The sequence below is a fragment of the Pseudophryne corroboree genome, chromosome 1 (genome assembly GCF_028390025.1).
Source record: "Pseudophryne corroboree isolate aPseCor3 chromosome 1, aPseCor3.hap2, whole genome shotgun sequence".
Classification (NCBI taxonomy): Eukaryota; Metazoa; Chordata; class Amphibia; order Anura; family Myobatrachidae; genus Pseudophryne; species Pseudophryne corroboree.
The window spans coordinates 18,530,150-18,544,510 of NC_086444.1; the positions used below are offsets into that span (position 1 = coordinate 18,530,150).

At 49.2% G+C, this 14,361-nt stretch overlaps 1 protein-coding gene across 4 annotated transcripts in view; it reads left to right on the plus strand.

Annotated features, from left to right (window-relative positions):
• LOC135053777 (interleukin-11 receptor subunit alpha-like) overlaps window positions 1-14,361 on the plus strand; it is a 239,034-nt gene that overhangs the window by 79,181 nt on the left and 145,492 nt on the right. The window contains exon 1 of one of the 4 annotated variants that reach the window (XM_063957504.1): window positions 1,308-1,553. The exons of 2 other annotated variants lie outside the window; for them this stretch is intronic. The gene's annotated coding sequence lies outside the window, so the exon portion shown is untranslated. Of the gene's footprint in view, window positions 1-1,307; window positions 1,554-4,977; window positions 4,993-14,361 lie in introns of those variants that run through there. One more of the 4 variants, XM_063957506.1, reaches the window with a different exon arrangement.

Genomic DNA, 14,361 nt, shown 5'->3' on the forward strand with positions numbered 1-14,361 from the left:
ATAGTGTGATGCGATGAGACTAGTACCTGCGCAGTAAGCGGATGTAAAGATGAGTGGCGCTGGTGTAGTAGTGTCACTCTGTGGCGTAGCAGTGTCACTGTGTGGTGTAGTAGTGACAGTCAGTGGTGTAGTAGTGACACTCTGCGGTGTAGTAGTGACAGTGGTGTAGTAGTGACAGTGGTGTAGTAGTGACACTCAGTGGTGTAGTAGTGACACTCCGTGGTGGTGCAGTGACTCCTCTGTGGTGTAGTAGTGACAGTGGTGTAGCAGTGACACTCAGTGGTATATTAGTGACACTCATTGGTGTAGTAGTGACACTCATTGGTGTAGTAGTGACACTCATTGGTGTAGTAGTGACAGTGGTGTAGTAGTGACACTCTGTGGTGTAGTAGTGACACTCGATGTAGCAGTGACACTCTGTGGTGTAGTAGTGACACTCAGCGATATATTAGTGACAGTCAGTGGTGTAGTAGTGACAGTGGTGTAGTAGTGACACTCAGTGGTGTAAAATGACACTCAGTGGTGTAGTAGTGACACTCAGTGGTGTAGTAGTGACACTCAGTGATATATTAGTGACAGTCAATGGTGTAGCAGTGACACTCAGTGGTGTAGCAGTGACACTGTGATTTATTAGTGACAGTGGTATAGTAGTGACAGTGGTGTAGCAGTGACACTCAGTGGTGTAGTAGTGACACTCAGTGGTTTAGCAGTGACACTCAGTGGTGTAGTAGCGACAGTGGTGTAGGAGTGACACTCAGTGGTGGTGTAGCAGTGACACTCAGTGGTGTAGCAGTGACACTCAGTGGTGTAGCAGAGACATTCAGTGATTTATTAGTGACAGTCAGTGGTGTAGTAGTGATAGTGGTGTAGCAGTGACACTCAGTGGTGGTGTAGTAGTGACACTTAGTGGTGTAGTAGCGACAGTGGTGTAGGAGTGACACTCAGTGGTGTAGTAGTGACACTCAGTGGTGTAGTAGCGACAGTGGTGTAGGAGTGACACTCAGTGGTGGTGTAGCAGTGACACTCAGTGGTGTAGCAGTGACATTCAGTGATTTATTAGTGACAGTCAGTGGTATAGTAGTGACAGTGGTGTAGCAGTGACACTCAGTGGTGGTGTAGTAGTGACACTCAGTGGTGTAGCAGTGACACTCAGTGGTGGTGCAGTACTGGTACCAGGCAGCGTGCAGCAGTGTAGTGCTGTGTAGTAGTGTCAGCAGTGTGTGTGTGTGTGTGTGTGTGTGTGTTTGGGGGAGGAGGGGACAGGCCTGGCTGCCAGGAGAGAGGGATTTGGCTGCGCTCCCCAGCTGCACCTCTCCTATGCTTTAGCTTTTGGTTGGAGCTTGGAGGAAGGGTTCAGGTTTCAGTCCTGCGAGGAGGGGGTTTGGCGCTGGGAGCGCAGCCTGGCCGGGTACCGAGCTCTCTCATATTTCTATTTTTCTTCTTAATTTGCTCTGTGAGTTTTTTGAGTTTTTCCAAAGCAGAGCAGAGGACTTGTACACCGGACCTGGACCCACGATGATGTGCAGCAGGCGACACTCTATGGGGAGGTGAAGGTAAGGTGACCAGTATTAGTGACAGGGACTGATGTGCGGCAGGGGGTCTCTATGGGGAGGTGAAGGTAAGATGACCAGTATTAGGGGACAGGGACTGATGTACGGCAGGCGACACTCTATGGGGAGATGAAGGTAAGGTGACCAGTATTAGGGGACATGGACTGATGTGCGGCAGGGGACTGTCTATGGGGAGGTGAAGGTAAGGTGACCAGTATTAGGGGACATTTACTGATGTGCGGCAGGCGACACTCTATGGGGAGATGAAGGTAAGGTGACCAGTATTAGTGACAGGGACTGATGTGCGGCAGGGGACTGTCTATGGGGAGGTGAAGGTAAGGTGACCAGTATTAGGGACATGGACTGATGTGCAGCAGGGGACACTCTATGGGGAGGTGAAGGTAAGGTGACCAGTATTAGGGACATGGACTGATGTGCAGCAGGGGACACTCTATGGGGAGGTGAAGGTAAGGTGACCAGTATTAGGGACATGGACTGATGTGTAGCAGGGGACTGTCTATGGGGAGGTGAAGGTAAGGTGACCAGTATTAGGGACATGGACTGATGTGTAGCAGGGGGCTCTATGGCGAGGTGAAGGTAAGGTGACCAGTATTAGGGACATGGACTGATGTGCAGCAGGGGACACTCTATGGGGAGGTGAAGGTAAGGTGACCAGTATTAGTGACATGGACTGATGTGCAGCAGGGGACACTCTATGGGGAGGTGAAGGTAAGGTGACCAGTATTAGGGGACAGGGACTGATGTGCGGCAGGGGGTCTCTATGGTTAGGTGAAGGTAAGGTGACCAGTATTAGGGGACAGGGACTGATGTGTGGCAGGGGGTCTCTATGGGGAGGTGAAGGTAAGGTGACCAGTATTAGGGACAGGGACTGATGTGCGGCAGGGGGTCTATATGGGGAGGTGAAGGTAAGGTGACCAGTATTAGGGGACAGGGACTGATGTGTGGCAGGGGGTCTCTATGGTTAGGTGAAGGTAAGGTGACTAGTATTAGGGGACAGGGACTGATGTGCGGCAGGGGGTCTCTATGGGGAGGTGAAGGTAAGGTGACCAGTATTAGGGACGGGGACTGATGTGCGGCAGGGGGTCTGTATGGGGAGGTGAAGGTAAGGTGACCAGTATTAGGGGACAGGGACTGATGTGCTGCAGGGGACTGTGTATGGGGAGGTGAAGGTAAGGTGACCAGTATTAGGTGACAGGGACTGATGTGCGGCAGTGGACTGTCTATGGGGAGGTGAAGGTAAGGTGACCAGTATTAGGGGACAGGGACTGATGTGCGGCAGGGGGTGTCTATGGGGAGGTGAAGGTAAGGTGACCAGTATTAGGGGACAGGGACTGATGTGCGGCAGGGGGTCTCTATGGGGAGGTGAAGGTAAGGTGACCAGTATTAGGGGACATGGACTGATGTGCGGCAGGGGACTGTCTATGGGGAGGTGAAGGTAAGGTGACCAGTATTAGGGGACATGGACTGATGTGCGGCAGGGGACTGTCTATGGGGAGGTGAAGGTAAGGTGACCAGTATTAGGGGACATGGACTGATGTGCGGCAGGGGGTCTCTATGGGGAGGTGAAGGTAAGGTGACCAGTATTAGGGGACAGGGACTGATGTGTGGCAGGGGGTCTCTATGGCGAGGTGAAGGTAAGGTGACCAGTATTAGGGACAGGGACTGATGTGCGGCAGGGGACACTCTATGGGGAGGTGAAGGTAAGGTGACCAGTATTAGGGGACATGGACTGATGTGCGGCAGAGGACTGTCTATGGGGAGGTGAAGGTAAGGTGACCAGTATTAGGGGACAGGGACTGATGTGCGGCAGGGGGTCTCTATGGGGAGGTGAAGGTAAGGTGACCAGTATTAGGGGACATGGACTGATGTGCTGCAGGGGACTGTCAATGGGGAGGTGAAGGTAAGGTGACCAGTTTTAGGTGACAGGGACTGATATGCGGCAGGGGACACTCTATGGGGAGGTGAAGGTAAGGTGACCAGTATTAGGGGACATGGACTGATGTGCGGCAGGGGACACTCTATGGGGAGGTGAAGGTAAGGTGACCAGTATTAGGGGACAGGGACTGATGTGCAGCAGGGTGGTCTCTATGGGGAGGTGAAGGTAAAGTGACCAGTATTAGGGGACAGGGACTGATGTGTGGCAGGGTGGTCTCTATGGGGAGGTGAAGGTAAGATGCCCAGTATTAGGGAACAGGGACTGATATGCGGCAGGGGGTCTCTATTTGGGAGGTGAAGGTAAGGTGACCGGTATTAGGGACAGGGACTGATGTGTGGCAGGGGGCCCTCTATGGGGAGGTGAAGGTAAGGTGACCAGTATTAGGGACACAGGGACTGATGTGCGGCAGAGGGTCTCTATGGGGAGGTGAAGGTAAGGTGACCAGTATTAGGGGACATGGACTGATGTGCGGCAGGGGACTGTCTATGGGGAGGTGAAGGTAAGGTGACCAGTATTAGGGGACATGGACTGATGTGCGGCAGGTGACTGTCTATGGGGAGGTGAAGGTAAGGTGACCAGTATTAGGGACAGGGACTGATGTGCGGCAGGGGGTCTCTATGGGGAGGTGAAGGTAAGGTGACCGGTATTAGGGACAGGGACTGATGTGCGGCAGGGGGCTCTCTATGGGGAGGTGAAGGTAAGGTGACCAGTATTAGGGACAGGGACTGATGTGCGGCAGGGGGTCTCTATGGGGAGGTGAAGGTAAGGTGACCAGTATTAGGGACAGGGACTGATGTGAGGCAGGGGGCTCTATGGCGAGGTGAAGGTAAGGTGACCAGTATTAGGGACAGGGACTGATGTGAGACAGGGGGTCTCTATGGGGAGGTGAAGGTAAGGTGACCAGTATTAGGGACAGGGACTGATGTGCGGCAGGGGACACTCTATGGGGAGGTGAAGGTAAGGTGACCAGTATTAGGGACAGGGACTGATGTGTGGCAGGGGGTCTCTATGGGGAGGTGAAGGTAAGGTGACCAGTATTAGGGGACAGGGACTGATGTGTGGCAGGGGGTCTCTATGGGGAGGTGAAGGTAAGGTGACCGGTATTAGGGACAGGGACTGATATGAGGCAGGGGGTCTCTATGGGGAGGTGAAGGTAAGGTGACCAGTATTAGGGACAGGGACTGATGTGCGGCAGGGGGTCTGTATGGGGAGGTGAAGGTAAGGTGACCAGTATTAGGGGACAGGGACTGATGTGCTGCAGGGGACTGTGTATGGGGAGGTGAAGGTAAGGTGACCAGTATTAGGTGACAGGGACTGATGTGCGGCAGTGGACTGTCTATGGGGAGGTGAAGGTAAGGTGACCAGTATTAGGGGACAGGGACTGATGTGCGGCAGGGGGTGTCTATGGGGAGGTGAAGGTAAGGTGACCAGTATTAGGTGACAGGGACTGATGTGCAGCAGGGGACACTCTATGGGGAGGTGAAGGTAAGGTGACCAGTATTAGGGGACAGGGACTGATGTGCGGCAGGGGGTCTCTATGGGGAGGTGAAGGTAAGGTGACCAGTATTAGGGGACATGGACTGATGTGCGGCAGGGGACTGTCTATGGGGAGGTGAAGGTAAGGTGACCAGTATTAGGGGACATGGACTGATGTGCGGCAGGGGACTGTCTATGGGGAGGTGAAGGTAAGGTGACCAGTATTAGGGGACATGGACTGATGTGCGGCAGGGGGTCTCTATGGGGAGGTGAAGGTAAGGTGACCAGTATTAGGGGACAGGGACTGATGTGTGGCAGGGGGTCTCTATGGCGAGGTGAAGGTAAGGTGACCAGTATTAGGGACAGGGACTGATATGAGGCAGGGGGTCTCTATGGGGAGGTGAAGGTAAGGTGACCAGTATTAGGGGACAGGGACTGATGTGCAGCAGGGGGTCTCTATGGGAACGTGAAGGTAAGGTGACCAGTATTAGGGACAGGGACTGATGTGAGACAGGGGGTCTTTATGGCGAGGTGAAGGTAGGGTGACCAGTATTAGGGACAGGGACTGATGTGAGGCAGGGGGCTCTATGGGGAGGTGAAGGTAAGGTGACCAGTATTAGGGGACAGGGACTGATGTGAGGCAGGGGGCTCTTTGGCGAGGTGAAGGTAAGGTGACCAGTATTAGGGACGGGGACTGATGTGAGGCAGGGGGCTCTATGGCGAGGTGAAGGTAAGGTGACCAGTATTTGGGGACAGGGACTGATGTGTGGCAGGGGGTCTCTATGGGGAGGTGAAGGTAAGGTGACCAGTATTAGGGACAGGGACTGATGTGAGACAGGGGGGCTCTATGGGGAGGTGAAGGTAAGGTGACCAGTATTAGGGACAGGGACTGATGTGAGGCAGGGGGCTCTATGGGGAGGTGAAGGTAAGGTGACCAGTATTAGGGGACAGGGACTGATGTGCGGCAGGGGGTCTCTATGGGGAGGTGAAGGTAAGGTGACCAGTATTAGGGGACAGGGACTGATGTGCGGCAGGGGGTCTCTATGGGGAGGTGAAGGTAAGGTGACCAGTATTAGGGACAGGGACTGATGTATGGCAGGCATGTCCAAACTGCAGCCTTCTAGCTGTTGTGAAACTACATATTCCAGCATGCCCTGACACAGTTTTGCTCTCAGAAAATGCTAAAGCTGTATCAGGGCATGCTGGGATGTGTAGCTGGAGGGCCACAGTTTGGACATGCCTGCTCTATGGGGAGGTGAAGGTAAGGTGACCAGTATTAGGGACAGGGACTGATGTGCGGCAGGGGACTGTGTATGGGGAGGTGAAGGTAAGGTGACCAGTATTAGGGGACAGGGACTGATGTGTAGCAGGGGGCTCTATGGGGAGGTGAAGGTAAGGTGACCAGTATTAGGGGACAGGGACTGATGTGAGGCAGGGGGCTCTATGGGGAGGTGAAGGTAAGGTGACCAGTATTAGGGGACAGGGACTGATGTGTAGCAGGGGGCTCTATGGGGAGGTGAAGGTAAGGTGACCAGTATTAGGGGACAGGGACTGATGTGTAGCAGGGGGCTCTATGGGGAGGTGAAGGTAAGGTGACCAGTATTAGGGGACAGGGACTGATGTGTAGCAGGGGGCTCTATGGGGAGGTGAAGGTAAGGTGACCAGTATTAGGGGACAGGGACTGATGTGTAGCAGGGGGCTCTATGGGGAGGTGAAGGTAAGGTGACCAGTATTAGGGGACAGGGACTGATGTGTAGCAGGGGGCTCTATGGGGAGGTGAAGGTAAGGTGACCAGTATTAGGGGACAGGGACTGATGTGTAGCAGGGGGCTCTATGGGGAGGTGAAGGTAAGGTGACCAGTATTAGGGGACAGGGACTGATGTGTAGCAGGGGGTCTCTATGGGGAGGTGAAGGTAAGGTGACCAGTATTAGGGGACAGGGACTGATGTGTAGCAGGGGGCTCTATGGGGAGGTGAAGGTAAGGTGACCAGTATTAGGGGACAGGGACTGATGTGTAGCAGGGGGCTCTATGGGGAGGTGAAGGTAAGGTGACCAGTATTAGGGGACAGGGACTGATGTGTAGCAGGGGGCTCTATGGGGAGGTGAAGGTAAGGTGACCAGTATTAGGGGACAGGGACTGATGTGTAGCAGGGGGCTCTATGGGGAGGTGAAGGTAAGGTGACCAGTATTTGGGGACGGGGACTGATGTGCGGCAGGGGACTGTCTATGGCGACGTGAAGGTAAGGTGACCAGTATTAGGGGACATGGACTGATGTGAGGCAGGGGGTCTCTATGGGGAGGTGAAGGTAAGGTGACCAGTATTAGGGGACAGGGACTGATGTGAGGCAGGGGGTCTCTATGGGGAGGTGAAGGTAAGGTGACCAGTATTTGGGGACGGGGACTGATGTGAGGCAGGGGGTCTCTATGGCGAGATGAAGGTAAGGTGACCAGTATTTGGGGACGGGGACTGATGAGCGGCAGGGGGTCTCTGTAAAAGGTGAAGGTATGGTGACCAGTTATATGATATAGAATTAAACTTGGTAAACGGGAAAAGTTTCACATTTTTGTAATCAATATTTAGGGGGATATCCAATTATCCCCGGTAAAACATCGGGTGCGTTTTTCAGACTTTGTTCCAATGTTTCACCAATTTTTTTTTTTACAGGCTATCCAGATGGATCACCTGAAAAAAAAAAAACAAATAAAAAAACCCCTTCTCCCGAAAACACACGGGTTCAGTGAAATCTGTGTGTTTTCATGTGAAACAGCCACGTTTTCGGACTGGCGCGTGCCGTGGCTTATCAGGGCTAATTAGATAGCCCCCGGTGGGACAATTAGCACCGGTAAATTACCTGGACTAATTGGATATCCCCCTTAACCTGTGTGTCTTCGGGAGAAGGTTTTTTTTTATTTTTACAGGCGATCCAAAAATCGATGAAACTGAAAAAAAGTCAGAAAAATGGCCGTTTTTTGGATCCGATGTTTTACCGGGGATAATTGAATATCCCCCTTAAGCTGAGTCTCAGGATTGAGCAGATGTGACTGTTACACAGAAGTAATAGTTTCTTGTATTTGTTACACAGTATCAATGTGTGTCCCAGTATAATCCCCTGTACATATCACTGCGTGTCATAGAACTCTGTACTGCATACGGGGCCTAGAGGCCCGTACACACTGGTCGATATATCGCGGGACCGTCGGCCAGTGTTTACGGCCGATACGTCTGTGAACTCCGTCGTTCACAGACTGTCAAAGTCAGAAAAATGTCTCAATGCACGTTGCCATATTTGCACCGCACACTGGTCCGTGCTGCGCATGCGTACGCTCTCCCGTGGAAGCGCATACCCGCAATAGCGTGCACTCGCACGCGCAGTATGCGCATTTACGGTAGAGTTTATGTGATCGTAGCGTGCGACTCATTAGTTACAAATGTTCACAATTAATGTAGTTTATAGATCATGATCCCTTTGATAGTTTCTGTAAGTTTGGTTAAAGTATAATGTCCCAGAGCTGAGGAATCCCTCTTTGCATCGTACGAAGGGTTTAACAGGAATCATACTGCAGTGTTTGGTACCCATCGGAAGAGTATTTAATTAGCAATATTCCGGTGTTGGTTTGGAGCGTATTAATCGCTCGTGCGAATAGTTATGGACATAAGAAGTTTATGTCCATTTCTATGATTTGCACATACTCAGGTATGCGGCGGGAAACCCAGTTTCCCACCCACCTGAGCTGTTGGAAATCGTCACAGCCCACCTGTATGAATCACCCTATGACCTTTTGTTATGATGCAGGGCCGAATTCCTTCGGCCAATGGACAATGGGATTGTAGGACCAGGAGATTGCATTGTGTGTGGAGCATAAATAGGCAGGCCGACCACATCCAGCTCTCACTCTCTCATCAACGGTTATCTGCTGATAATCGGGAGCTGGATATCGAGGCGCTGGCGATCATACCCTTTGTGCGTAAGTTCTCTCCATAATCATTGTCTTTCTGCGAGCCAATCTCTCTCTCTCTCTCTCTATCTCTCTCTCTCCTCTTTTTCTCTTAAATACCTTATAGTATTATAGTATTGTATCGTATTGCATTTAGGTCAGTGTAGTATTGTCTTTTTGTATTTATTGTTTAGTTCTGTGGTTAGGAAGTCTCTGTTATATTGTAGTGTATCATATGTACTGTTATCCCCTTTTACAAGTATATTAGACATAATACAGTTAATAGGCCTTGGAAACCTAAACCAGTATCTGTGTATTTCCTATAGTGATAAGTGTTCATTTGAGCGTCGGTGACGCTCATGCAGCTTTGTAGATAGTCAGGTTCCACAAGGTTGCACTTACACCCTGTACTCACATTAAGGTATTCAGTGTATTTCATCGGTATAAGGTTTAACATAAAGGTATAGTGTTGTGAGCGTCTGCATCGCTGGTGACCTCCTCGTGGTCTCTAGCGTACGCTACGTTACAGCGAATCTTTCCCCTAGACATAACCAATAACGTGTCCTGTGATCACTGGGCCGTGAGCGAACGTGACGCTTGAGCGTCTCGCCTACGGCTGAGCGATCGCTACGCAGATAGCGTACCATTACGGTACTTCTTAAGTAAACAGCGTACAGTGTTCTTAGCTTCATAAAGGGTTGTTTATACGACAAAGGAATTTAGAATTGTCAATTGCGGGCTCGTCCGGTCCTTTTCACATCTGCACTAGGTAGATCAGCAGACATTATCCCCCAGCAAAAGGGTGGGAGGTTATCTCGCAGTTGCTGACGGGATAAGCGTCTGCTTCGCTTAGACAAAGAGTGCTGAAGGAACCCGGTAACCGGAAGTAAGAACAAAACGCTTGTGTCTTTTTAAAACTGTTTATTTTTCTTTTGTCTTGCGTACGCATACATACCTGCATTTCTTTTCACTTGTGTATTTCATTTTTTTCGTATATCACTATTCCTGTTTGCCAAAATTTTATAGTTGATAGAAAGTGCTAAGAAGAGATTTGCTGTTATTTCATAGTAAAGGTAATAGTTAAAGTATAGAACAAACACACGGTTTGTCTGAGATACAAGGCAGTCAGTGTGGATTGCGGTAGATGATCAGGGATCATCTACATTGATAAAAAATATATTGTGTTACGGTGGATCCTTTGCATTGCGTACACGTGTCGCTAACAAAGACTAGCGTACGCAATCCAAAAGGCAGACGCACGCAGCGTACATTACGCAACGTAGCGTCCGGTTACGCTCACGTAGCTCAAGTCACGAAAAAGTTGAATTAGCGCAAAGCGATAATTAGCGCAAGGCGATAAGTATCGCACAGCGGTAGATAACGCGAAGCGGTAAATAACGCAAATCTGTTTTTAGAAAATCTGAAATTTAGTTTAACAGATCCTGCTCCTAATTGGTAACACTCTTGGCCTGAAGACAATTTCTGCGCAGAAATAGATATAGAAACAAAGTGTACATGTGTTGAGTGAGTGTGTTTTGTATACAAAAGTTTATATAACTTTAAGGTGGAACCAAAAGGAAAGCCGGGTACTCGTCAAGGGACATACGTGTAAGTGACATATACGGTGGCCAGGGAGGCATCCCTGGTTAAATAATATTTGAGCATTAGAGTATAGCGGACCATAAGGTAAGGTAACAAGACCAGGAGGTCATAAGGTAAAAAGGTCCGCTATAAAAGTCCAGTGGCACAACGCCTGGGGTGTTGGTGCAGAACCCATATAGGCCATAAGCTCTTGCTGAAGGAATCGCGGCCGGAAACATCGATTCCATTGATCTTTCAGTACATGACAAGTAGTGCTCGTGTACTGAACGATTGGACCGCACGTAATTGTGTGCAGTAGTTAGTGATCTGACCTAATACCATTAGAGTAAAGTGGTCACAAACGCTATTTGTACATTCTGACGTGATTTGTGTAATTTTTTATTTTTGGAAGGGAAGTTCGCTGGTCACTCAGGAACTATCTAACAACCCCACCTTTACTGGAAAGAGTAAGTGTCCTGCGGGTAACCCTCATATGTTCCAGTAAACTGAAGGTTCCATAGGGGCCCTGTATCGAGTACGCCAGCACCACGTCGGTGTGATCAGGTCGTATTGGTCGAGGTGGGCGAGTGAGTGGGGTACTCGGTAAACCGCCACCGCCGGCCTACTGTGGAGTAATTTGGTTGTCTGAAAAGGCTTGCTGAAAACCTTGATACAGAGATCCAAGGAGGACTAAGCAACACCTGCAGACTATGGGGGCCAGTTGCTCAGGTAGGGGGCGATCAACCCTGGTTCAGGTTGATTCTGTGAACCGACCAGTTGGGTCGGCACGATATGTAATGTGTGAAAAATATGGAATTCACACCGAATCTTTATGTGATGAATGGGAGAGAATGACTGTACAAGACAGGGACAAATTCCCAAGAATAGGTAGCTTCAGTCCAGAAGTGTTACAAAATTTAAGGAGGAGGATATGTCTCGTAAAATCAGCAAAGAGACGAATTCAGCATCATGATTATTTACAGTTATGGCACCAGGAAGGTGAGATACAGAGAGGTTTGGCTCTGGCGGCGGGATCTGGGGCAGTCAGGAAGTTGATTGCCACAGCTCCTCCTCCACCATACATTGCAGGAGAGAAGTTGATTGCGGAGAGAAACGCACTGGGTTGTAAAACACAAACTCTTAGTAACACTGTAAATGTTAATGATGTTAACCAAATAACTCATGCAAGTATTAACCCGTGCAAGATGTACCCTGTTTTGAACCTTCCTCAGGAGTGTGATCAAGAAGACGATTCAGCAACAATTTCAGCTCTCTCTCTTGCAGCCACCATAGCAGAGACCACAGTAGGCACAGCGACACCCACGAGATTAGTGAAAGCCCCTAGCGGAGGGATAGGTGAGGTCGTGTCAACGGGTAAGTACGGCACCATGCACTACACTGAAACAATTGTACCACAACAAGCTGTAGAATCTACACAGGAAGAGGCTGTTAGAATTGCTCCTGTAAGGGTAATAGCAGTCCCCAATGGAAAAACAGATATCTCTGGAGCCACTCCCATAAGGAACATTGCCATGTACACTCCATTTTCCAGAATGGAATTAAGAACAATAGTGTCCGAATTTCCTGACCCCAGGAAGGATTTAGTTGCTAGCCAAAAATACATCAGGGATTTAGGTAACACGGTAGAACCCAACAACAAGGATTGGCAGATACTGCTAAGAGCTTGTTTACCTTCCAATGTTGATGCAACTCAGTTTTTAGCTGATTGTGCATTGGATAAAGATGTACCGCTTACAGACGTGTACAACAAGGATAATGTAAAAAGGATAAATTTACAGCTAAAAGAGTATTTCCCAGCCGTTGTTAAATGGAATAAAATATTTTCCATTAAGCAAAAGGAGTCCGAAACGGCAACAGAATATTTTCACCGGGCACTATTAGAAATGGCAAAGTACACTGGTATAGAAGACATTAAGACCAACCCAAACCATCGAGAAGTAGCAGTATCTGTACTGATGGATGGTTTGAAAGAAACATTAAAAGCTAGGGTACAGACCACGCAGCCATGTTGGCGAGGTCTGTCAGTGTCCACCTTGAGAGAGGCTGCTATTGATCACGACAGAAATATCACTAGGCACAGGGAGTCGCAAAGTGATAAGTTGATGTCCGTAAGTATACAGGCGCTGACCACAAGGCAGCCTGCGTATGTACCACCGAATCCTGTGGGTAAGGCAAGTGTAATAACATGTTTTTCTTGTAACAAACCAGGACACTTTGCACGAGACTGTAGAGTAAGAAATGTACAAAGATCTTTTCAACCCCCTAGACAACAACACAACACACGACATTGGGAGCAGGGTCCACAGAGGCGGAGTTTTGAGCCACATACAGGGGAAACAAAAAGATATCCCCCAAACAGAGATTGGCATGCCTCTGGTAGTTCCCAGCTAACTCCCTCACAAGTAGTTGCTGCCAGCGGGATTCAGGGAGGTCAGCATACCCAATAGGGGTGTGGCCATACCTGTAATCTGCAACCAGTTAAATTGATTGCCAGTCTTGGAAGCGAACCAGAGATTGCAATCAATGTAGCCGGTAAAACTTTAAACTTTCTTGTAGACACAGGGGCGGCCAAGTCAGTGATAAATTCGACAGTGGGCATGAGAACCACTGGTAGGACGATTCCAGCCATGGGAGTAACAGGAGTAGTCCAGCACTACCCTGTTAGCAAACCAGCCGAGATTACAATAGGGCCTTTGCATACCAAGCATTCCTTTTTGCTGGCTGCATCTGCACCAACTAATCTCCTGGGAAGAGACTTACTATGTAAAATGGGTTGCGTCATTTATTGTACTCCTGAAGGTGTATTCTTGGACATCCCTGAGAATCACGCTCAGGAAGTACGAGACATGTTAGACTCCCCATCAAAATTAATGTCACACACCATTATGACAAATAGGAACCCATCCCAGGTAGAAGAGATGACATCTCAGATACCAGAGTCACTTTGGACAAAAGATGGACAGGACACTGGATTAATGGCAAACGTAGCTCCAGTAGTAGTACAAGTAAAAGAAGGTAGGATAGCTCCAAAAATCCCACAGTATCCTCTGAAGCCAGAGGTGGAGTTAGGAGTTTTTCCCGTAATAGAGCGCTTGCTACAACAGGGCATTCTAGTAAGAACGTCCAGCACCGCAAATAGTCCCATCTTCCCTGTTAAAAAGAGTGGGGGGAGGGGTTACAGGCTAGTGCAGGATCTAAGGGGGATTAACAAAATAGTTGAGAGTCAGTTCCCCGTAGTGCCTAATCCAGCTGTCATCCTAATGCAAATTCCTCCCACTGCCAAATTTTTCACTGTTATTGACCTCTGCTCCGCTTTCTTTTCGGTACCTCTGCACCCTGACAGCCAATATTTGTTTGCATTCACATACAGAGGAGTCCAATACACGTGGACTCGGTTACCCCAAGGTTTCATAGATAGTCCAAGTATATTTTCTCAGGCTTTGCATGATTGTTTACAGTCTTTCCAACCAGACAGTGGATCAGTATTGATACAGTATGTGGACGATTTATTACTGTGTTCAGATTCACTGGAGGCATCCCTGAAGGATACGAAACAGCTCCTGTTTCATCTTTCAGACACAGGTCACAAGGTTTCCAAAGACAAGTTGCAATTATGCCAGACTAAGGTAAAATATTTGGGACACTGTCTAACACAAGGACTGAGACACCTGACCGCTGATAGAATCCAAGCCATTAGAGACATGACACTGCCACAAACCCAGCAACAGATCAGGACGTTTTTAGGAATGTGTGGGTATTGCCGTAATTGGATCCCAGGGTTTTCCATATTGGCACTACCTTTGCAGGAAATGGTCTCCTCAAACAAACCTGATCGGATTT